The 23,955-nt window shown below is 45.0% G+C and overlaps 1 long non-coding RNA gene across 2 annotated transcripts in view; it reads left to right on the top strand.

Moving 5' to 3' along the window:
* The window catches only part of LOC144480593 (uncharacterized), a 105,151-nt gene that overhangs the window by 63,869 nt on the left and 17,327 nt on the right, over positions 1-23,955 (top strand). Inside the window, exon 1 of one of the 2 annotated variants that reach the window (XR_013495694.1) lies at positions 16,061-16,467. The exons of the other annotated variant lie outside the window; for it this stretch is intronic. This is a non-coding gene — a long non-coding RNA (uncharacterized LOC144480593). Of the gene's footprint in view, positions 1-16,060; positions 16,468-23,955 lie in introns of those variants that run through there. 2 annotated transcript variants of the gene reach the window in all.

Below are 23,955 nucleotides of genomic sequence, written 5' to 3'. Positions count from 1 at the left end.
TAGGGTGTCCCAAAGTGCTTTATGATCAATGAAGCACTTTTGAAATGTAGTCACTGATGGAATGTAGGAAACTCAGCAGAAAGTTTGTGCACAGCAGGCTCCCAGTAACAGTAGTGTGATGTTGCTTGAAGGATAAATATTGGCCAGGATGCCCAGAGGATGTCCTTGTTTTCTGTGAATCATGGGATCAATTACATCCAACCGACAGGATGGAGAGGCCCTGGTTTAATATCACATCTGAGAGTGGACATCACTCCCTCGGTACAGAACTGGATGGGTCAGCCCAGATTGTATGCTCAAACCATTGGAGTGAGGCTTGAGCTCAAAAACGTGAATGAACATGTTAAATGATTACGATATACATATTTAGAGTCTATCTCTGAGGCAGCTCAAGAGCAGCTGTCCTACTATCTGTTCGTTGAGAGAGGTTTGCATAATTCTTTCAACCAGTCATTCTTTGCTTATCAGTATCTCTTTGATCTTTTTAAGTTGTGAGAGCAATGTCCAAAGATCATGGGCGGCACGGTAGCACAGTGGTTAGCACTGCTGCTTCACAGCTCCAGTGGTCCTGGGTTCGATTCCCGGCTCGGGTCACTGTCTGTGTGGAGTTTGCACATTCTCCTCGTGTCTGCATGGGTTTCCTCCGGGTGCTCCGGTTTCCTCCCACAGTCCAAAGATGTGTGGGTTAGGTTGATTGGCCAGGTTAAAAAAAAAAATTGCCCCTTAGAGTCCTGAAATGTGTAGGTTAGAGGGATTAGTGGGTAAATATGTGGGGGTAGGGCCTGGGTGGGATTGTGGTCGGTGCAGACTCGATGGGCCAAATGGCCTCCTTCTACACTGTAGGGTTTCTATGATTTCTATTGCTGCCTTCTTACCCACAGGTCGCAGCCTTTCAAAATCATGAGGCCATTTTCTCACTCTCTAAACAAGGATTGGAGTCAGTCAGAGGAACCATCCTCCACAGCCTCCGTCTGCCCTCTGAAATGGATGTAAAAGATCCGTCATTCAAAGAAGATCAGTGGTGTTATCCCCTGTGCCAATACCTTCAATCAACATCACAAAATCTTTGATTCAATTTGATTAGTTATTGTCACATCTATTAGTATACAGTGTAAGGTATTGTTTCTTGCACAGTATGCAGACAAAGCATACTGTTCATAGAGAAGGAAATGAGAGGGTGCAGAATGTAATGTTACAGTCTTAGCTAGAGTGTAGAGAAAGATCCATTCAAAAGCCTGATGGCAGCAGGGAAGAAGCTGTTCTTGAGTCGGTTGGCACGTGACCTCAGACCTCAGACCTCAATCAAATCAAATCAAAGATGTTTCCATTTGTAGAAGAGACTAGGATCCAAGGGCACAGCCACAGAGTAAAGGAATGACCCTTCAGAACCGAGATGAAGAGGAATTCCTTCAGCCGCAGGGTGGTGAATCTATGGAATTCGTTGTCACAGAAGGCTGTGGAGGCCGGGTCATTGAGTGTATTTAAGACAGAGATAGATAGGTTCTTGATTGGTAAGGGGATCAAGTTTATGGGGAAATGGGGGGAGAATGGGGTTGAGAAACTTATCAGCTATGATCGAATGGCGGAGCCAAAAGATGGGCGAAATAATCTAATTCTGCTCCTCCATCTTATGGTCTTATTAACTCTAAAGTGCTTTAGGACATCCTGTGGTTGCGAAAGATGCTACAGAAATTGTGTTAATATGAGACAAGGAAACTGACACAAAATGAACTGAAATCCTGGCACGGGCCAAGTAAAACAAGTTGAAACACCTCTCTCATTAAAAAGGCTGCAATAAATCCATAGCACGTATCACAGGGATATGTGTAATGATGTGCCTATTAAAGTGATGCCAATACAGAGCCACTACTAGCTGTGCCAGGTTGAATGTCGATTGCAGTATAACAGAGGAATTTAACACATCCAGGATATCAGCAATGTGTGCATTCTGGCACAGAGCAGTTAGGATTATTAGGACATTAGGCATTGTCTGCAGCTACTGTTTAAATATGTTCAAAGGCAGTGTTCGGATTGTGCTCTGCAAGAATGTGGTCGGGGGGGGGGGGGGGGGGGGGGGGTGTCATTGGACCCGGCTGCCTAATTTACACCCCACCTACTTCAAAGAACAAAGAACAATGAACAGTAGAGCACAGGAACAGGCCCTTCGGCCCTCCAAGCCTGTGCCGATCACGCTTACCTATCTAAACCAACCGCTTATATCCCTCTGTTCATATGCCTATCAAGATAAGTCTTAAATGTGGCTAACGCAACTACCTCAACTTGGCATTCCTCCCACTCTCTGTGTAAAAAACTTCCCCGCACATTACCATTGAACCTTTCCTCCCTTATCTTGAACTTGTGCCCCCTTTGATTGTCATTTCTGCCCTGGGAAAAAGTTTCCAACTGTTCACCCTATCTATATCTCTCATAATTTTATAAACTTCTATCAGGTCGCCCCCTCAACCTCCGTCTTTCCAGGGAGAACAATTCCAGTTTATTCAATTTCTCCTCATAGCATCCTGGTAAACCTTTTCTGCACTCTCTCCAAAGCTTCCACTTCCTTCTGGCAGTGTGGCGACCAGAATTGGACGCAGTATTCCAAATGTGGCTGAACCAGCGCTTTATACAACTGTAACATAATTTGCCAACTTTTATACTCAATGCCCTGTCCGATGAAGGCAAACATGCCATATGCTTTCTTCACCACCTTTTCCACCTATGCTGCCACTTTTAAGGATCTGTGGACCTGTACTCCCAGATCTCTCTGTGTGTCTACGCTCTTGTTGGTTCTGCCATTTATTTTATAGCTCCCACCTGAATTGGATCTACCAAAATGCATCACCTTGTGTTTGTCCAGATTAAATTCCATCTGCCATTTCTCCACCCAATTTTCCAGCCTATCTATATCCTGCTGTATTCTCTGACAATTTTCATCACTATCCACAACTCCGCCAATCTTAGTACCATCTGCAAACTTGCTAATCAGACCAGCTACGGTTTCTTCCAAGCATTTATATATATTACAGACAGCAAAGGTCCCAGCACTGATCCCTGCGGAACACCACTAGTTAGAGACCTCCATTCAGAAAAACACCCTTTCACTACTACCCTCTGTCTTCTATGGCCAAGCCAGTTTTGAGTCCATCTAGCTAGTTCACTACTGATCCCGTGAGATTTAATCTTTTGCACCAGCCTGCCATGAAGGATCTTGTCAAATGCTTTACTAAAGTCCATGTAGATAACATTTACAGCCCTTCCCTCATCAATCATTTACGTCACCTCCTCAAAAAACCCAATTAAATTAGTGAGACATGACCTCCCATGTACAAAACCATGCTGTCTGTCGCTAATAAGACCATTCAGTAACAAATGTGTATAGATCCTATTCCTAAGAATCTTCTCCAACAATTTCACTATCACTGACATCAAGCTCACTGGCCTATAATTACCCAGGTTATTCTTGCTACCCTTCTTAAATAATGGAATAACATTGGCTATCCTCCAATCCCTCTGGTACCTCATAGGTGGCCAACGAAGACCCACTAAATACACCCCACCCAATATATACCCCTCCCAAAGCGCAAAAGATAAGGCTGCATCATTTGCAACAATCTTCAGCCAGAAGTGCCGAGTGGATGATCCATCTCAGCCTCGTCCGGAGGTCCCCAGCATTACAGATGTCAGTCTTCAGCTAATTCGATTCACTCTGCGTGATATCAAGAAATGGCTGAAAGCACTGGATACTGCAAAGGCTATGGGCCCTGACAATATTCTAGCAATAGTCATAGAACCATAGAGAATCATAGAATCCCTACAGTGCGGAAGGAGTCCATTTGGCCCATCGAGTCTGCACCGACCACAATCCCACCCAGGCACTATCCCGGTAACACCCACATATTTACCCTGCTAATCTCCCTGACACTAAGGGACAATTCAGCATGGCCAATCAACCTAACCCACACATCTTTGGACAGTGGGAGTAAGCCGGAGCATCTGGTGGAAACCCGCGCAGACATGGAGAGAATGTGCAAACTCCACACAGACCGTGACCCAAGCCGGAGTTGAAACCGGGTCCCTGGCACTGCGCAGCAGCAGTGCTAACCACTGTGCCACCATGCCGCCCGGTAGTACTGAAGACTTGTGCTGCAGAATTTGCCATTCCCCTAGCCAAGCTGTTCCAGTACAGCTACAACACTGGCATCCAGCCAGCAATGTGGAACGTTGCCCAGCTATTTCCTGTACACAAGAAACAGGACAAATCTAACCCAGCCAATTACCACCCCATCATTCTACTCTCGATCTTGGAGGGGGGCCTACGGTGGTGATGTTCCCAATTATCTGCTGCCCATATCCTTCTAGATTGTAGCAGTCATGATATTGGAAGATGCTGTCTATGAAGCCTTGGTGAGTTACTGCAGTGCATCTTGTAGATGGTGCACACTGCTGCCACTGTTCATCAGTAGTGGAAGGATTGAATGTTTGTGGCTGTGGTGCCAATCAAGTGGGGCTGCTTTGTCTTGGATGGTGTTGAACTTTTTGAGTGTTGTTGGAGCTGCACCCATCCAGGCAAGTGGAGAGTATTCCATCACACTCTTGACTTGTACCTTGTGGATGGTGGACAGGCTTTAGGGAGTGAGGAGATGAGTTACTTACCGCAGGATTCCCAGCCTTTGAGCTGCTCTTGTAGTCACAGTATTATGGCTTCTGTTCAATTTCTGGTCAATGGTAACACCCTATGATGATTTAGTGGGGGATTCAGCATTGGTAAATCCATTGAATGGAGATGGTAATTGCTGGCATTTATGTGGCGTGAATGTTACTTGCCACTTGTCAGCCCAAACCTGGATATTATCCAGGTCTTGTTGCATTGTTATGGACTGTTTCAGTATCTGAGGAGTCATGAATAGTGCTGAACATTATGCAGTCATCAGCGAACTTCTGACCTTGACAGATTGAAAATGATGAGCGAGAGGAATAGAAACTTCATTGCAGCGTTACTGTAAGCCTACTTGTGATATTAATAAACTTTAAAAAATGAAGTGAGTGAGATTGTTTTCACCCAGAGGGTGGTTGGAGTCTGGAATGAGCTTCCTGAGAGGGTGGTGGAGGCAAGTTCAATTGAGGTATTCAGAATGGAATGAGATTGTTGTCTGAAAAGAAAGAATGTGCAAGGTTACGGGGGTAAGGCAGGAGAGTGGGACTGGGTAGAAGGCTTTTTCAGAGAGCCAGTGTAGACTTGATGGTCTGAATGGCCTCCTTCTGCACTGTAATGTTTCTGTGATTTTGTGGAAGGAAGGTCATTGATGAAGCAGCTGAAGATGTTTGGGCCTAGGACACTATACTGAGAAACTCCTGCAGTGATGCCCTGGAGCTGAGATGATTGACCTCCAATCACCACAACCATCTTCCTTTGTGCCAGGTATGACTCCATGATGTGGAGATGCTGACGTTGGACTGGGGTGGGCACAGTAAGAAGTCTCACAACACCAGGGTAAAGTCCAACAGATTTATTTGGAAACATGAGCTTTCGGAGCGCTGCTCCTTCATCAGGTATGACTTCAACCAGCGGAGAGCTTTCCCCCTGATTCCCATTGACTCCAGCTTTGCTAGGGTTCTTTGATGCCACACTCAGTCAAACGCAGCCTTGATGTCAATATTAATGAGCTTCTCAGTGTGAAATCGGGGTGGGATTTTCTCACCGCGCTCACCTGAAAACCGGAGATTCCGCTCGACTTCAATGGAACTTTACATCGTCTGCCCCACCGCCCGCTGGAATTCCAGTGGCAGACGGACTGGGAGAATTCCGGCCTGGGTGTGATTTCCCACTCACAAGGAAATGCACTGTGATGCCAGCCTGCCACCACAGTTAGCCTCCGGATTTTGCCACCATCTGCAATTCCCACATTTTCTGAAACTTGGAAGGACACATTGGAGTACCACCATCTTCATTGTCACCTCTAGTGACATGGAATTCCTATAGTGCAGAAGGAGGCCATTCATCCTGTCGAGTTTGCACCGACAACAATCCCACCCAAGCCTTATCCCCGTACTTACGCTGCTAATTCCTCTGACACTAAGGGGCAATTTAGTATGGCCAATCCATCTACCCTGCAAATCTTTGGATTGTGGGAGGAAACCGGAGCACCCGGAGGAAACCCACGCAGACACAGGGGGAACATACAAATTCCACACAGACAGTCATCCAAGGCCAGAATTGAATCCTGGTCCCTGGCACTATGAGGCAGCAGTGCTAACCGCTGTGCCACTGTGCTACCTACAATCTACCTAGGTCAGCATTTACCATACGGACTGCCGAAATAGTTCGCCACCATATTCTCAAAGGCCGTTGGATAAAGTAATTGGAACTGTGCCAGTGACGATCACATCCTGAAAAGGAGTAATAAAAATAATTTATGGTGCTACATTTTCCAGATAGGAAACTGAACTGGATGTTTCTCAGATAGTTTCAGCAAATATTGTACAGCTGACCACAAAAATGAGTGCTGTGTTTTTTTAGTGGTTCTTGGTATGGACTAACCTTAACCATTGGCCAAGATTGTATTAAATTGGTCTCATTTTGAAATTTTACAGAATGTGAAAACTATTTTGCTAAACCAATAAAAGCTATTAAAAAAAGCAGAGTTTTATACAAAGCAGTTACAACACATGAACTAGCCAACTCATCCATCTTGGCATTTAGATCATTCTAATCGCAACTATCCTCCCTGATCCTATATACCATCAGAGCCTTTTCTTTTATCCAACTATTCAATTTATTTATAGAATCCCTACAGTGCAGAAGGAGGCCATTCAGCCCATTGAGCCTGCATTGAACAACAATTCCACCCAGGCCCTATCCCCGTAATCCCATGTATTTATTCTGCTAATACCCCTGACACTAGGGGGCAATTTTGCATGGGTAACCAACCCTGTTTTTAGCGAGATAGATGAGGTCCTATGGGAAAGAATGAGTGAGGCCATTTAGTATGTAGACTAGGAGAGGGAACGTGCACCAAAACAGAAGCCCACATAAAGGTGGAAAAGCATGCCAACAACCATCTTGAAATGCTCTTAATGTGGTGGGAAAAAGCTGCACAAGCAGGAAGAATGCCCAACAAGGGGAACCACTACAATGGAAAAATAGTACATTTTAAAATTGTCTGCTGATCTACAATACAGCCTGAAAAAAAGGGAAAACATGAAACCACATACAAGAAGTGGACGAATCATAGAAAATGGAAATATTTTTCCTCGGGAAAGTAAATGACATGAAAAATAAATACTTGAGCATTAAATTTTAAGTGGATGGACACTCCATAGAGTTTAAATTAGACACAGCGGCAGGAGTTTCTGCCTTATCCAACAAAGTAAAACGGTTTAAACACATCACACTACAGGCTTTATCTGTCAAATGATGGGGTCTAGGCTGGACCACACTGAAAGTCATAGACCAACACATGGCAAAGTTGTAGTACAGAGATAGAGAAATCATTGAAGCACTGTATGTCATCCAGATTCAAGAATCTTCTTTACAAAAGCAGGAAAGCATGCTTAAAATTGAAGTTTTTCTATGAAGGTGCTGAAAACACAGCAGTAAATTAAGGAATTCACGAAGGAGAGGGGCGTGTTAACCGGGAGTGTCTCGGAGGGAGGTGTTGACCCGTTAGAGAAAATCTCCATTACAAGAGAGGAAGTGTTAGGTTTTTTAGGGAACATTAAAACTGACAAAGCCCCAGGGCCTGATGGCATCTATCCTCGACTGCTCAGGGAGATGAGAGGTGAAATTGCTGGGCCTCTGACGGAAATCTTTGTCGCTTCTTTGGACACGGGTGAGGTCCCTGAGGATTGGAGGATAGCGAATGTGGTCCCGTTGTTTAAGAAGGGTAGCAGGGATAACCCAGGAAATTATAGGCCGGTGAGCTTGACGTCCGTGGTAGGGAAGTTGTTGGAGAGGATTCTTAGAGACAGGATGTATGTGCATTTAGAACGGAACAATCTCATTAGTGACAGACAGCATGGTTTTGTAAGAGGGAGGTCGTGCCTTACAAATTTGGTGGAGTTTTTTGAGGAAGTGACAAAAACAGTTGATGAAGGAAGGGCCGTGGATGTCGTCTATATGGATTTCAGTAAGGCATTTGACAAAGTCCCACATGGCAGGTTGGTTAAGAAGGTTAAGGCTCATGGGATACAAGGAGAAGTGGCTCAATGGGTGGAGAACTGGCTTGGCCATAGGAGACAGAGGATAGTGGTCGAAGGGTCTTTTTCCGGCTGGAGGTCTGTGACCAGTGGTGTTCCGCAGGGCTCTGTACTGGGACCTCTGCTATTTGTGATATATATAAATGATTTGGAAGAAGGTGTAACTGGTGTAATCAGCAAGTTTGCGGATGACACGAAGATGGCTGGAATTGCGGATAGCGAAGAGCATTGTCGGGCAATACAGCAGGATATAGATAGGCTGGAAAATTGGGCGGAGAGGTGGCAGATGGAATTTAATCCGGATAAATGCGAAGTGATGCATTTTGGAAGAAATAATGTAGGGAGGAGTTATACAATAAATGGCAGAGTCATCAGGAGTATAGAAACACAGAGGGACCTAGGTGTGCAAGTCCACAAATCCTTGAAGGTGGCAACACAGGTGGAGAAGGTGGTGAAGAAGGCATATGGTATGCTTGCCTTTATAGGACGGGGTATAGAGTATAAAAGCTGGAGTCTGATGATGCAGCTGTATAGAACGCTGGTTAGGCCACATTTGGAGTACTGCGTCCAGTTCTGGTCGCCGCACTACCAGAAGGACGTGGAGGCATTGGAGAGAGTGCAGAGAAGGTTTACCAGGATGTTGCCTGGTATGGAGGGTCTTAGCTATGAGGAGAGATTGGGTAGACTGGGGTTGTTCTCCTTGGAAAGACGGAGAATGAGGGGAGATCTAATAGAGGTGTACAAGATTATGAAGGGTATAGATAGGGTGAACAGTGGGAAGCTTTTTCCCAGGTCGGAGGTGACGATCACGTGGGGTCACGGGCTCAAGCTGAGAGGGGCGAAGTATAACTCAGACATCAGAGGGACGTTTTTTACACAGAGGGTGGTGGGGGCCTGGAATGCGCTGCCAAGTAGGGTGGTGGAGGCAGGCACGCTGACATCGTTTAAGACTTACCTGGATAGTCACATGAGCAGCCTGGGAATGGAGGGATACAAACGATTGGTCTAGTTGGACCAAGGAGCGGCACAGGCTTGGAGGGCCGAAGGGCCTGTTTCCTGTGCTGTACTGTTCTTTGTTCTTTGTTCTTTGAATGTATTTCCGAGATAATTTGCAGGCTTGGGAAGACTGAAGCCATGTACCGGATCACTGTATGAGCTAATGCTGAACCTATTTTCCCCTTTACACCAAGGGAATTCCCTCACCTACACTTGGACAAAGTCAAGGATGAAATTAAGAATATGCTATAGCAAGGGATTTTATCATCAGTAACCTTATCAACAGAAGTATTGTTCAGGGATGGTCACATTCCAAAACCAAATGGCTCAATAAGAATCGGTGTGGATTTAACTCAACAAAACAAATCAGTGGAATGTGAGGTCGACTCCATGGACTCAGTGCATGAGAGTCTTTCCAAACTGGCCAAGAGTGCTCAGTTCACGAAATCATAGAATCCAAATTAGATGCAAACGGTGGATTTTGGTAGTTCCCTCTGGACAAGGAATCCACATTGCTGTTTACTTTTATAACATCACTCAGTTGTTATTACTGAAATAGATTATCATTTGGAATTGTGGCAGCTTACTTCTGAAATTTTCCAGAGAACAATGTCTCACACTCTAAGAAGGCATGGACGGAGCAATATGCCATGTGGGCAACATATTTACACAAGGCTCCCCCAGAGAGGAGCATGATCGCAGAACAGTCCTGAGAGTCTGTCAGGATGCAGGCCGAACATTGAATGAAAAATATAAGTTTGCCGAACTCATGGTTAAATTTGTAGGTCACAATCTGTGAAATAATGTGGACCCATAAGAAAGGTGATGAGAGACAATCCTGTATTCAACATTACTGAACTTCAGAGATTACTCAGGATGCTGAATAAACCTTTCAGACAGAGTCAACCGTGCTGCTGAAATGTGGACCAGTAAAATGTTTTCAAGAAACTTAAAAATCTTTTAATTTCCTGTGAAATTTTAGCACATTAACACTCAGGGTTACAAACAGGTCTGGGTGCAGTATTATTTCAGGTACAGAGAGAGACAGTAGACCAGTTTACTATACCTCAGTCATCCACAGACGAAGAGAAAAGATTTGCAACAATTGAGAAGGAAATATTGGCAGCAACATGGGCGTGTGAGAAATTTTTGGATGATGTGATGAGATTGAGGTTCGAACTGGAACAGACCATAAGTCATTAGTCACTCACTGCTTACCACTCAAGGTGCATTGATGTGAACAGATTGCACAGCATCACCGCGGAAGCAGTCACACAAGCATTGAAAAGATTTAATATAACACATGGCATTACGGACATTATGGTGGCAGACAATGGTCCACAATTTGTCAATAATTTCAAAATTTTGCAATGAAATATGGATTCATTTGTGTAACCAGCTCAAACAAATGGAGAAACTGAGAGAGGTATACAAACCATCTCGATGAAGAAGAATGAAGATCTAAATTCAGTTCTTCTGAATTCCTGAAACTCACTGCTACAAAATGCTTTCTCACCATCAGAGGTGTTAATGAAAAGGCGATTGAGAACCCAACTTCCAGAGGTCAGGGTTCAAACGCAGGAGGAAGTGACAAGTGGCCAATATAGATGAGGACAAGGAGTCTGCAAATGGAACGGAGCAGACTGAGAAGACACAGTTGAAGTTAAATATCCTGTCAATATGAGGTTCTGGGCGAGTTGTGGGCAAGCTGGTGAAGGTGTAAGTGGACACGGGGGCGGCAATGTCATTGATCCCAGAGTCAATATCCAATGCAAAGTTAAATCGTCTTCCCTTGGAGCCTAAAAACACTATTCTCAGGATATATATAGAACAGTTAGTGTCCCCGAAGGGCTATGTCTCAGCCAAGGTATAGCTGAGGGACCAGTGTGCGTGGCTGCCTCTGTATGTGCGAAGGGTGATAATCCCGCATTGTTTGGATGATCTTGGTTGAAGCAATCGGAATTGAACTGGGAAGTGGTGAATCGACTCATGGAGTCTTGTTCGAGTCTGAATGATATTTTGGAGAAATGTAAGAAGATGCGGGATTTTACGGCCTCGCTCATCCTGAAACCGTAAAATTCTACCCAAGGTTAATAGAACATAGAACATAGATCATAGAACATAGAACATAGAAATGCTACAGCACAAACAGGCCCTTCGGCCCACAAGATGCGCCGAACATGTCCCTACTTACTAGGCTTACCTATAACCCTCTATCTTACTAACTTCCATGAACTTATCCAAAAGTCTCTTAAAAGACCCTATCGAATCTGTCTCCACCACCACTACCGGCAGCCGATTCCACGCACCCACCACCCTCTGAGTGAAAAACTTATCCCTGACATCTCCTCTGTACCTACTCCCCAGCACCCTAAACCTGTGACCTCTTGTGGCAACCATTTCAGCCCTGGGTAAAAGCCTCTGAGAATCCACTCTATCAATACCTCTCAGCATCTTATACACCTCTATCAGGTCACCTCTCATCCTTCGCCTCTCCAAGGAGAAAAGACCTAGCTCTCTCAACCTATCCTCATAAGGCATGCCACCTAATCCAGGCAACATCCTTGTAAATCTCCTTTGCACCCTTTCTATGGCTTTCTGTAATGAGGCGACCAGAATTGGGCACAGGTACTCCAGGTGCAGCATTATCTCCCGATTTCTAAACTCAATTCCTCTATTGATGAAGGCCAGTATTCAATACGCCTTCTTAACCACAGCCTCTACCTGCAACGCTGCTTTGAGCGTCCTATGAACCCGGACCTCAAGATCCTTCTGATCTTCCACACTGCCAAGCGTCTTACCCTTAATATTATATTCTTTCATCCTATTCGACCTGCCAAAATGAACCACCACACACTTATCTGGGTTGAAGTCCATCTACCACTTCTCCGTCCAGTCTTGCATCTTATCTATGTCTCATTGCAACTGCTGACATCCCTCTACACTATCCACAACACCACCAACCTTTGTGTCATCAGCAAACTTGCCAACTCATCCTTCCACTTCCTCATCCAGGCCATTTATAAAAATCACAAAGAGCAAGGGTCCCAGAACAGATCCCTGGGGCACTCCACTGGTGACCGACCTCCACTCTGAAAAAGACCCATCTACAACCACTCTTTGCCTTCTTGTGGGCAAGCCAGTTCTGAATCCACAAGGCACTGTCCCCTTGTATCCCATGCCCCTTCACTTTCTCAATAAGGCTTGCATGGGGCACTTTATCAAACGCCTTGCTGAAATCCATATAAACTACATCTACCACTCTTCCTGTCTAGTTACATCTTCAAAAAATTCAATTAGGCTCGTAAGGCATGATCTGCCTTGGACAAAGCCGTGCTGGCTATTTCTGATCATACTATTCCTCTCCAGCTGTTCATAAATCCTGCCTCTCAGGATCTTCTCCATCAACTTACCAACCACTGAGGTTAGACTCACTGGTCTATAATTTCCCAGGCTATCTCTTCTCCCTTTCTTGAATAACGGAACCACATCCGCAATCCTCCAATCCTCCGGAAACTCTCCCATCTCCATTGATGACGCAAAGGTCATTGCCAGAGGCTCAGCAATCTCTTCCCTCGCCTCCCACAGTAACCTGGGGTACAACTAACTTGATGCTTTTCAAAAGCTCCAACACATCCTCTCCCTTAATGTCCACACATGCTCAATCTTCTCAGTCCACTGCAAGTCTGCACTGCAACTACCAAGATCCTTTTCCACTGTGAATACTGAAGTAAAATATTCATTGAGTACCTCTGCTATTTTTACCGGTTCTATACAGACTTTCCCACCGTCACATTTGATAGGTCCTACTCCTTCAGATCTTATCTTCTTGCTCTTAACATAATTGTAGAATGCCTTGGGGTTTTCCTTTATCCTGTCTGCCAAGGCCTTCTCATGACCCCTTCTTGCTCTTCTAATTCCCCTCTTAAGTTCCTTTCCACTCATCTAATGGAACCCTGGGGGAGATGAAAAGAGTTAAAGTGAGTTTACGACTGGAGACAGGGAAGGGTACGAAGGCTTGTCCTGTGCCGTATGCAATTAAACCCAAAGTGGAGGCCAAACTCGAGAGATTAGTAATGTTGGGGGTATTGGAGCCAGTGGCCATGAGTGAGTGAGTCATACCCATCATTCCTGTAATGAAGACCGAAGGCTCAGTGAGGCTATGTTGGAATTTTAAAGTTACAGTGAACCCTGATTTATGTGCCGATCAATATCCGTTTCCCCATTACTGAAGACCTGTTTATTGGCCTTGCTGGTGGTCAGAGATTTATCAAAATAGATTTTTCACAAGTGTATTTGCAGGTGGGGATGGCTGAAGACTCTCAGCCACCATTTTACCCATTATCACCCATTAGAAATGACTGTCTTTTGGGATCACATTGGTCCCGGCCATTTTTCACAGAGCAATGGACCAGATTTTGAATGGTCTTCCAGGAGTCCAGAGTTACTTGGGTGACATCCTGGTGACGGGTTCCACCAATGAGGAGCATTGGCAGAATTTAGAAGAGACATGGAAGAGACTGTAGAAATGTAGGTTTCAGATTAGGAAAGACAAGTGTGAGCTTTTTAAGGACATGTTCGAACACTTAGGTCATGTTATCGATGGTGAAGGGTTACATAAAGCACCAGAGAAGCTGGGAGCCATAGTGAAGGTGCCAAGATGGGAAAAGGTGTCCCAGCTGAGGTCTTTTCTGGGACTCATAAACTATTATGGCAAGCTTGTGCCTGACTTGATGACAATGTTGAAACCCCTGCATTGGTTGTTGGTGAAGGGAATGGTGTGGCAGTGGTGCCGGAGTGTGAGAGGACCAAGCAGCGAAGAAGGCATTGAAGGGGTCCGGGCTCCTAATCCATTTCAATCCCAAGTTACCTCTGCAGCTGACCTGTGATGTGTTGCCGCATGGTGTTGGAGTGGTGATATCCCCATGTGATGCCCAATGGAGAAGAGAGGCCCTTTGCATTCGCATCTGGGTTACCCACTAAAGCGGAAGAAGGAAGGCATGAGACATCATTTTTGGCATTTCCAAGTTTCACCACTACCTGTACGGCAGGAAGTTTGTTTTGCTGAAAGACCATAGACGCTGACCGATATTTTGGGACCTCACTCGGGGATTCCATCTATAGCCCCAGCTCTGTTGCAGAGGTGGGCATTGATATTGTCGGGCCACTCGTATAATATCCATTATCAACAGTTAGAACAACATACTAATGTGGATGTGTTATCCAGATTATCATTGCCATGTCAAGGAGAGGTTCCAGACAAAGTTATCCAGAGCATGTACTTCTCACAGGAGGATAAGGTACCCATTACAGCTGCTAAGGTTAAACAAGCTACAAGGAGGGATCCCATATTGAGTCAAGTAGTCAATCTGATCTGCGAGGGGCAGAAAGATCGACTGAAGGATCCAGAACTGAGATCATATTTAAGTCAGCAGTGGGAACTGTCAGTGTGGGACGGTTGTTTGTTGTGGGGCATGCGGGTCATCATTCCCCAGTCCTTGAGGAATAAAGTGTTGGGGCAATTGCAGCAAGGGCACCCAGGAGGGTGCGGATGAAAGAGGCAGCCCACAGTTATGTATGGTGGCCAAAAGTCGAGGCCTGCATTGAGGAAACAGCAGGTTCGTACGATTCATGTGCCAAGATTCGAAAGGCACCTCCTGCGTCATCATTGCATACATGGGAATGACCAAAGGGCCTTGAGAGTGTGTCCACATAGATTTAGTGCGACCTGTAGAAGGCCAGATGCTGCTGATGGCTGTTGATGCACATTTGAAGTGGCCAGAAGTGAAATCAACAACCACAGAAGCGACCGTGGCCAAGCTTAGTGACATGTTTGCCAGATTTGGATATCCAAACCAGGTTGTCAGTGACAATGGGCCACAGTTCATGTCAGGGGACTTTGCAGCACTGTGCGGCATTCGCCATGTGAAGTCTGTGCCCTGCCACCCAGAGATGAATGGGTCAGCGGAGCTTTTTGTACAATCTGTTAAACACTCCTTGGAGGCTTCATGGGGGGAGGAGTCATTGGTGGAAAGATCGAATCATTTCTTGAACGTTTACAAGAACACTCCCGCATGCAACAACAAAATGCTTCCCAGTGGCGCTGATGTTTGGGAGACAATTGCGGACAATGTTTGATCGAATGAGGCCTGATGAGACGAGATGAGTGGCGGAGAGGAACCAGGAGGCGCAGATAGAGTGTCGAGCTCAACATGCCCAGATGAGGGCGTTTCAGAAGGGAGACCTGGTACTAGGCTTCAGGGGAAAAGTGGGTTCCGACTGCAATTGTAGCCAAGACAGGGCCTTGTATCACACAGTGGAAGCTCAGGATGAGTTGGTGTGGCACCAACATGCAGATCAATTGTTGGTAGCCCCACACCAAGGGTCAGGGACTCCACCTACAAGTACGGAGGCCTTTTGAACGGTGTAAGCAGAGGTACCAGGAGAGGGGGGCCTGGATTCGACAACTCCTCCATTCACTGAGGGAACAGGGAAGTCGACACTGTGCGGGAAGAGGAACCACCATAGGTGGTTTCATCAAGACTACACTCGCCAGAGAGGAACCTAAGGCCGGTTCCAGTTCCTAGGAAACAACGCCCACAGGATCATCGTCCCCCTGATGACATTAGATGGATGTCAGGATGGGGAACTATCTATGGACTGTACCATAGATATACTGTGGGTTCTTCACTGAGTGCCTGTATTATGTAAATAGAAAAAAATGTACAATTGTATGTAAATAATTTTAGTATGTTGTTGTTATGTGTGATTGTTATTTAGAGGGGAGGGGTTTTATGCATGTTGGGGCAAAGCCCCTTTAAGGGAATGGGTCAGGTGACCTGGGATGTGGGGTGAGCTTTTGGGATCTGCCTTGAGTGGGCCGAGAATGTTTGGAGTGTGGAGACTGAGTAAAGATCTGTGTTCCCCTCTGCCTGGCTGTGGAGTAGTTATTGAGGAGATCCCTCAGTGCTCAGATATTTAACAATGACAATTGTCAGCTGTCATTGTATTGTGGCTGAAACTAGCTTTCAGGGACTGCAGCTTAAGATAATTGAACAAAGCAAATCCAGAGAAACACCAAAAACAGCTGAACCATTATAGCTGCAAGTCTTCAATTGTAGCCAAAGTACTGTACTTCGTCCGGCTTCTAAGACCGCCTGAGAACCAGTCTCCTGGCTATTTGTCTACACGAGGCTTCATGGCTACACGAGAATCCATTATTTCTAAAAGGCCTTCGCTCCAACTAAAGTATCAACTCGACCAAGAAGTCATGAGGTCTGCACCGACATGAACACTGAGTTCTAAATTATATTTTTTTATAATTACAGCTTTCACTTTATTTGCATCCGATCTTTGTGTGTGTTATAATGTGAGTGAGGTGAATGATCGAGTGGCAGGGTGGGATTCTCTGCTCTCCTCCGTGGCGTGACCCGTTGCAAGAGAGAACGGAAAATTTGGCGTTCCAGCCAAAACTCCATTCAGTCTCAGCGGAACCGGAAAATGCCAGCCATAAACAAGGACAGGAGATTTTAGCTGTTGTGTTTCAGACATCGGAGTAAATATGTGATGATAAATAATCTTTATTTTTAAATCATCAAAAGCCTGCTATTGGAATTTAACTTAAATTAGGAAAAATCAGTCAGAGGGTAAAGAAATACACAAAGCTTACACACAAACATTTGATTGATTTGATTTATTATTGTCACATACAATGGTGTACAGTGAAAAGTATTGTTTCTTGCGTGCATTACAGAGAAAGCATACCGTTCATAGAGTACATAGGGGAGGGGGAAAGGGGAGGGTGCAGAATGTAGTGTTACAGTCATAGCTAGGGTGTGGAGATAGATCAGCTTAATATATGGTAGGTCCATTCAAAAGTCTGATGGCAGCAGGGAAGAAACTTCTTGAGTCATTCTGATTATGGACTGGGTGGGCTCACATATCCTGGCTGTAACAATATTTGTGCCTTTTCCTTTTCACCCAATCTCAGCACATGTTGCAGTGCATGTTTGGTAACTTGGCTTTGCTGAGGCTGGACTAACTCATTTTGATCTGTAACGTTTAACTGACTAAATGCTGCTCTGTCCTTTCAACATTGACACTCGGGTCAAATGAATTTCTTCCACTGTCGTCAGTTCTGAACTAGCTGAATCTCTTCAGTTCATTTGTATCATGTTTCATGACAAGTTTCTCTTGGCGTTACATACTGTGTTAAAATTTTTATTAATTGAATTTGTTTGACTTATCCAGTCTTAGTGCAGATCAGAGCTGCAGCTGTAAGCAGCATTTGGACTTTAGCTCAGTGCGATATAGTTATTTAAAGTGAACAGGGCAATAAACTCGAACCAGTTGTGTGTGTGATGAATCCTCAGACATACCCAGAGGGATTAGGGTGAAAGACAACCGGGTCTTTAGATGGGAAAAGGAAAATGTTGACTGAGGTGGACATTGCTGTTAATGCTGATTGAAGAACAACATTGCGTATGATGTGGGACATGTGGCAATCCGATCTTGGAGTCAGAAGGTTGTGCAGTTAAATCCAACTGCAGACTCTTAGAAAATAATTTGTGCAGTACTGCAAGAGTGCATGCAAAATTAAACCAAGATCCTTTCTGCCCTGTGAGGTGGATATAAAAATCCTGTGGCACTATTCAGAGAAGATCAGGGGAGTTCCCCATGGTGTCCTGGCCAATATTCATCCTTTAACCCAAATCACCAAAAACAAATATTTTCGATATTGTCATGTAGGATTTTGTGGGAGTTTATATATACAAATTGGCGGTCTTATTTCCTATAGAACAACAGTGACTACATTTAAAAATTACTTCATTGGGTTTAAAGCACGTTGGAATGTCCTGTGATTCATGAAAGATGCTTTTAAAATGCAAGCTTTTTTTTGTGTGAAGGCGTTGCTTAATCAGGAGTTAGTGTAATATGTGGAGGAACTTAAAAAATGAGAAACATCCATTAAGTCACCAACAAGGTTTCCAATTGGATGAGGAATTCCAAGCTGAAGATCTTGGAAGTGAATGAAGCAAGAGGCAATGCTTTCAGGATTGGGCAGAGGGGAGAAGCAAGAAGAGGAGGCAATGATGACAGAGTGGCCTCCCTGTGCTGTATTTCAGACTAGAAAGCTGAGCAAACTGCCCGGATAAAGGATTTCACCCTCTCTCTGCTACAGACCCAAGCATTTTCCTGGTGGGCACTGGTCCACAACATGGCAAGTTGTAATTGGAAAAGCAACCGTGGCACATTACTGAGAGTCTGTTGATACAACGATGGGAGCTTGTTCAAAAGGAAAGATTTGCATTTCTATCACACCTTTCCTAACCTCAGTATTCCCTAAAGTGCTTCAGAGCCAAGTACTTCTGAAGTTCAGTCTCGATTGGGTTATAAGATTTGTGACAGCACTATCCCACAATAGTAAGGACCAGGTAATCTATCTTTAAGCAATGCTAATTGTGGATTATTGGCCCTGATATCACGGGTAACTTGCCAGCTCTTCTTCGAAATAATGTTTTGGAATCTTTTAAACCCACCAATGAAGACTGAGAGCACCTTTTTAGTTTATTTATTAATGTCACAAGTCGGCTTACATTAACACTGCAATGAAGTCACTGAAAATCCCCGCGTCGCCACACTCTGGCGCCTGTTCGGCTACACTGAGGGAGAATTTAGAATGGCCAATGCACCTAACCAGCACATCTTTCGGACTGTGGTTGGAACCCGGAGGAAACCCACACAGACATGGGGAGAATGTGCAGACTCCGCACAGACAGTGATCCAAGCCGGGAATTGAACCCGGGTCCCTGGCACTGTGAGGCAGCAGTGCTAACCACTGTGCCACCGTTCCACCCTAATGTCTTAATGTCTTACCCAAAAGACACTACCTCCAACAGTGTAGCAATCCCTCAGTACTGAATCTGGACTGCCAGCCTAGATTGAATGCTCAAGTTTCTGGAATGGGATTTAACTCCACGATCTTCTGACTCGGGCTTACCCATCGAGCAACAGCTGCCACTGACAGAACTCACCGCCTGCTGGGTCAGTGTTCCCACTTATCATTACCTAACCCTGACATGGCGAATGTGGAGGGTGAGCAGAGTAACTAAGTAGCATGAGGTGGAAATTGGAATATCAGAGGGTGTTGTCAATTGGACAATCGAAGGCACAGGATAAAGAGTCTTGCAAAGTTCACCCCCTTAAAACTAACTCAAGTGAGACTCCTAGCATTTGCCATCTGCCATTTGCAGCAGACACGTATCAGTTATAGATAGCCACAGGTTTCATGTCAGCTATTTATAGACCTGACAAGACCATGCATGGTAATATTAACTTATGGCATCAAATGCAAATGGAGAGACGCATGCTGCAATCGTAGCCTCACGAAATACGATATTTATATTTTAACCACATCAGATGGAAGGGCTGGAGGTGGCTGAATGTTGGGCAAAAAAATATATTGAGAACAGAGAGATAAACACACAATCTTCCTTTAATTGAAACTGTTTCAAATATGCAAAATAATTTCATGTAAATCATAGAATCCCTACAATGCAGAAGGAGGCCATTCAGCCCAATCAGCCTATACCGTCAAGAATCCCACCCAGGCCCTATTCCCTTAACCCCGCTGACACTAAAGGGCAATTTAGCATAGCCAATCCACCTAACCCACACATTTTTGGATCGTGAGAGAAAACCGGAGCACCCGGAGGAAACCCATGCAGACATGGGGAGAATGTGCAAATTCCACACAGTCAATCACCCATAAGTGGAATCGAATCCGGGTCCCTGGCGCTGTGAGGCAGCCGTGCCAACCACTGTGCCACCGTGCCTTAATGGCTACCTTAGTTAAGTGTCGTATGGATTTACCAAAAGTTTACAATGATGTTAAACTTTAGAATTAAAAAAAAATTCATTATCAGGATGTGGACATCACTGCTTAAACCAACAATTGTTGCCACCACTGCCCTTGTGAAGGTGGTGATCTGCCTTCTCGAACCGCTGAAGTCCATGTGGTGTAGGCACGCCCACAGTGTGGTTAGGGAAATCCAGCCCCTGGTGTCCATTACTGGTGGTGTGTCCATGTTAGCTGTTAGCAATAGTTCTGCCCAATTAAGCCTCCTCTTTATTTCTTGTCCCATTGCCACCCCATTTTGTTAAGCACCACTCTCACCTTTCGCTTCATCCACCCTTCCTTCCACTCAACTTTTCCCTCCCTTCCTGTGTTTCTCGACCTGATTGTTACATCTCTAACTTTCTCTCGTTCTGCATTTTGACATATGTTTCAATAAGAAAAATGAGATCATGTATTACTTGGAAAATGGAAATCTAAATGGAGTACAAGGACTAGGAATACAAATACACAAATCTCTAAAAGCTATGACACAGTTTAATAATTAAAGTTTATAGTGACTAATTTTGCATCTCACCTTGATTAGAACATACATGGAGCACTGTCTGCAGTTCTAATCACCATATTAGTAAAAGGACAGAGAGGCACTAGAGAGAATGCAAAAAATATCCACCAGGATGATATCAGATGTTAAGTTTATACATATCAGGAAAAGGTAAACAGTCTGAGTCCCTTTTCTGGAAAAGCGAAGGCTGAGGGGTGACCTAATCATAGAAACATAGAACCAGGGAATCCTCACAGTGCAGAAGGAGACCATTTGGCCCATTGAGCCTGCACCGACAACAATCTCCCCCAGGCTCTTTCTCCATAACCCCACATATTTACCCTGCTAATCTCCCTGCCATCCCCCTAACACTAAAGAGCTGTTTAGCACCAATCAACCTAACCCGCACATTTTTGGACTTTAGAGGTCTTTACATTCTTAGAGACAGGATGTATGTGTATTTAGAACGGAACAATCTCATTAGTGACAGACAGCATGGTTTTGTAAGAGGGAGGTCGTGCCTTACAAATTTGGTGGAGTTTTTTGAGGAAGTGACAAAAACGGTTAATGAAGGAAGGGCCGTGGATGTCGTCTATATGGATTTCAGTAAGGCATTTGACAAAGTCCCACATGGCAGGTTGGTTAAGAAGGTTAAGGCTCATGGGATACAAGGAGAAGTGGCTCGATGGGTGGAGAACTGGCTTGGCCATAGGAGACAGAGGGTAGTGGTCGAAGGGTCTTTTTCCGGCTGGAGGTCTGTGACCAGTGGTGTTCCGCAGGGCTCTGTACTGGGACCTCTGCTATTTGTGATATATATAAATGATTTGGAAGAAGGTGTAACTGGTGTAATCAGCAAGTTTGCGGATGACACGAAGATGGCTGGAATTGCGGATAGCGAAGAGCATTGTCGGGCAATACAGCAGGATATAGATAGGCTGGAAAATTGGGCGGAGAGGTGGCAGATGGAATTTAATCCGGATAAATGTGAAGTGATGCATTTTGGAAGAAATAATGTAGGGAGCAGTTATACAATAAATGGCAGAGTCATCAGGAGTATAGAAACACAGAGGGACCTAGGTGTGCAAGTCCACAAATCCTTGAAGGTGGCAACACAGGTGGAGAAAGTGGTGAAGAAGGCATATGGTATGCTTGCCTTTATAGGACGGGGTATAGAGTATAAAAGCTGGAGTCTGATGATGCAGCTGTATAGAACGCTGGTTAGGCCACATTTGGAGTACTGCGTCCAGTTCTGGTCGCCGCACTACCAGAAGGACATGGAGGCATTGGAGAGAGTGCAGAGAAGGTTTACCAGGATGTTGCCTGGTATGGAGGGTCTTAGCTATGAGGAGAGATTGGGTAGACTGGGGTTGTTCTCCTTGGAAAGACGGAGAATGAGGGGAGATCTAATAGAGGTATACAAGATTATGAAGGGTATAGATAGGGTGAACAGTGGGAAGCTTTTTCCCAGGTCGGAGGTGACGATCACGAGGGGTCACGGGCTCAAGGTGAGAGGGGCGAAGTATAACTCAGACATCAGAGGGACGTTTTTTACACAGAGGGTGTTGGGGGCCTGGAATGCGCTGCCAAGTAGGGTGGTGGAGGCAGGCACGCTGACATCGTTTAAGACTTACCTGGATAGTCACATGAGCAGCCTGGGAATGGAGGGCTACAAACGATTGGTCTAGTTGGACCAAGGAGCGGCACAGGCTTGGAGGGCCGAAGGGCCTGTTTCCTGTGCTGTACTGTTCTTTGTTCTTTGTTCATTTGTGAAAGATTAACCAGCACAGTGGCACAGTGGTTAGCATTGCTACCTTACAGCGCCAGGGACCCGGGTTCAATTCTGGTCTTGGATGACTGTGTACAGTTTGCACGTTCTCCCTTGTGTCTTTATGGGTTTCCTCCGGGTGCTCCGGTTTCCAAAGATGTGCAGGTTAGGTGGATCAGCCATGCTAAATAGCCCCTTAGTATCCCAGGATGTGGGGTTACGTGATGGCGTGGGCCTGGGTAAGATGCTCTTTTGGTGAGTTGGTGCAGATCCAATGGGCCAAATGGCCTCCTTCTGCACTGTCGGGGTTCTATGATTTTGATAGAGTAAAGATGAAGAGCCAATCATTGCTGGAGTTTCCAACCAGATACAGAGCCCTACCCCACCCCCGAGAGCTGTTGGCCCAATCAGATAACATCTTTCACAATCACTGGATGTCCCAGAGTCAATTAAGTCACTGTTGTGATGTGAGAAAAATGACAGCACATCTGTGCATAGCAAGATCCCACAAACAGAAAAAATAAAAGTTTATTTATTAGTCACAAGTAAGGCATACATTAACACTGCAATGAAGTTACTGTGAAATTCTTCTAGTTGCCACAGTCCAGCGCCTGTTCGGGTCAATGCACCTAACCAGCACGTCTTTCAGAATGTGGGAGGAAACCGGGGCACCTGGAGGAAACCCACGCAGACACAGGGAGAACGTGCAGACTCTACACAGACAGTGACCCAACACAGGAATTGAACCCAGGTCCCTGGCACAGCGAAGCAGCAGTGCTAACCACTGTGCTACTGTGCAATGTGATATGCCCAAATAATCTGTTTTTGTGATGTTGGTATGGAGTAAATATTGACCAGGACACCATGAAGAACACCCCCTGTTCTTCTAAATAGTTTGTTGGGATCTTTTAGATCTACCCAAGCAGGCAAGAGGGATCTCCTCTTTAATGTCTCATCTGAAAGACAGCCGATAGTACAATACTCCCTTGGTACTGTGCACTCTGCTATTGGCCTGGATTTCTTTGTTCAAGGCCTGGAGTGTGACTCCGAGACATGAGTGCTGTCCATGCAGTAACTGATATGTGTAAATTAATACACAGTGCATTACTGTTGGAGTGCTGCATTGTTGGAGGAGTCATTTCTCGAAGCAGAAGACCTTGTCTGATCTGGTGACAGAGATTCACATTGACTGGAATCTCTTATCTAACTCCAAAACCAATTTTTGCAAATGGACAACACCTTCATCAACAGATAGGTTATCAGTAAACAGTTCCAAGTGGTGACTATTCTTCAGAGAAGTGGGCAAACCAAATTTGATCAGTAACTGTTTTGGATTTTCATTCTGTTATTGATCCACTGGAGCAAGCTGAGAGGGGTGATTGAAGGCAGCAGTGCTGGTGAGAGATTAATTGAATTGTTTATTTATTTAATTAGTCAGCTAGTGTGTGTATTTTTTTGGCCTTTACTTTAACAGCAGTTTTTCAAGTTTAAAGTGAAAACTAGAAGTGGGCAGCAAAGGAGTCTGGGAAGGGTTTTTTAAGCGCGTGAAGTATAAAAGGTAGGCTGCAGTATACAGCGGGCAGCGTCGGGAGCGGTCAG

This window comes from Mustelus asterias, chromosome 29, assembly GCF_964213995.1.
Source record: "Mustelus asterias chromosome 29, sMusAst1.hap1.1, whole genome shotgun sequence".
In the NCBI taxonomy this organism is placed as follows: Eukaryota; Metazoa; Chordata; class Chondrichthyes; order Carcharhiniformes; family Triakidae; genus Mustelus; species Mustelus asterias.
This window is presented reverse-complemented; position numbering and strand designations above follow the sequence as displayed.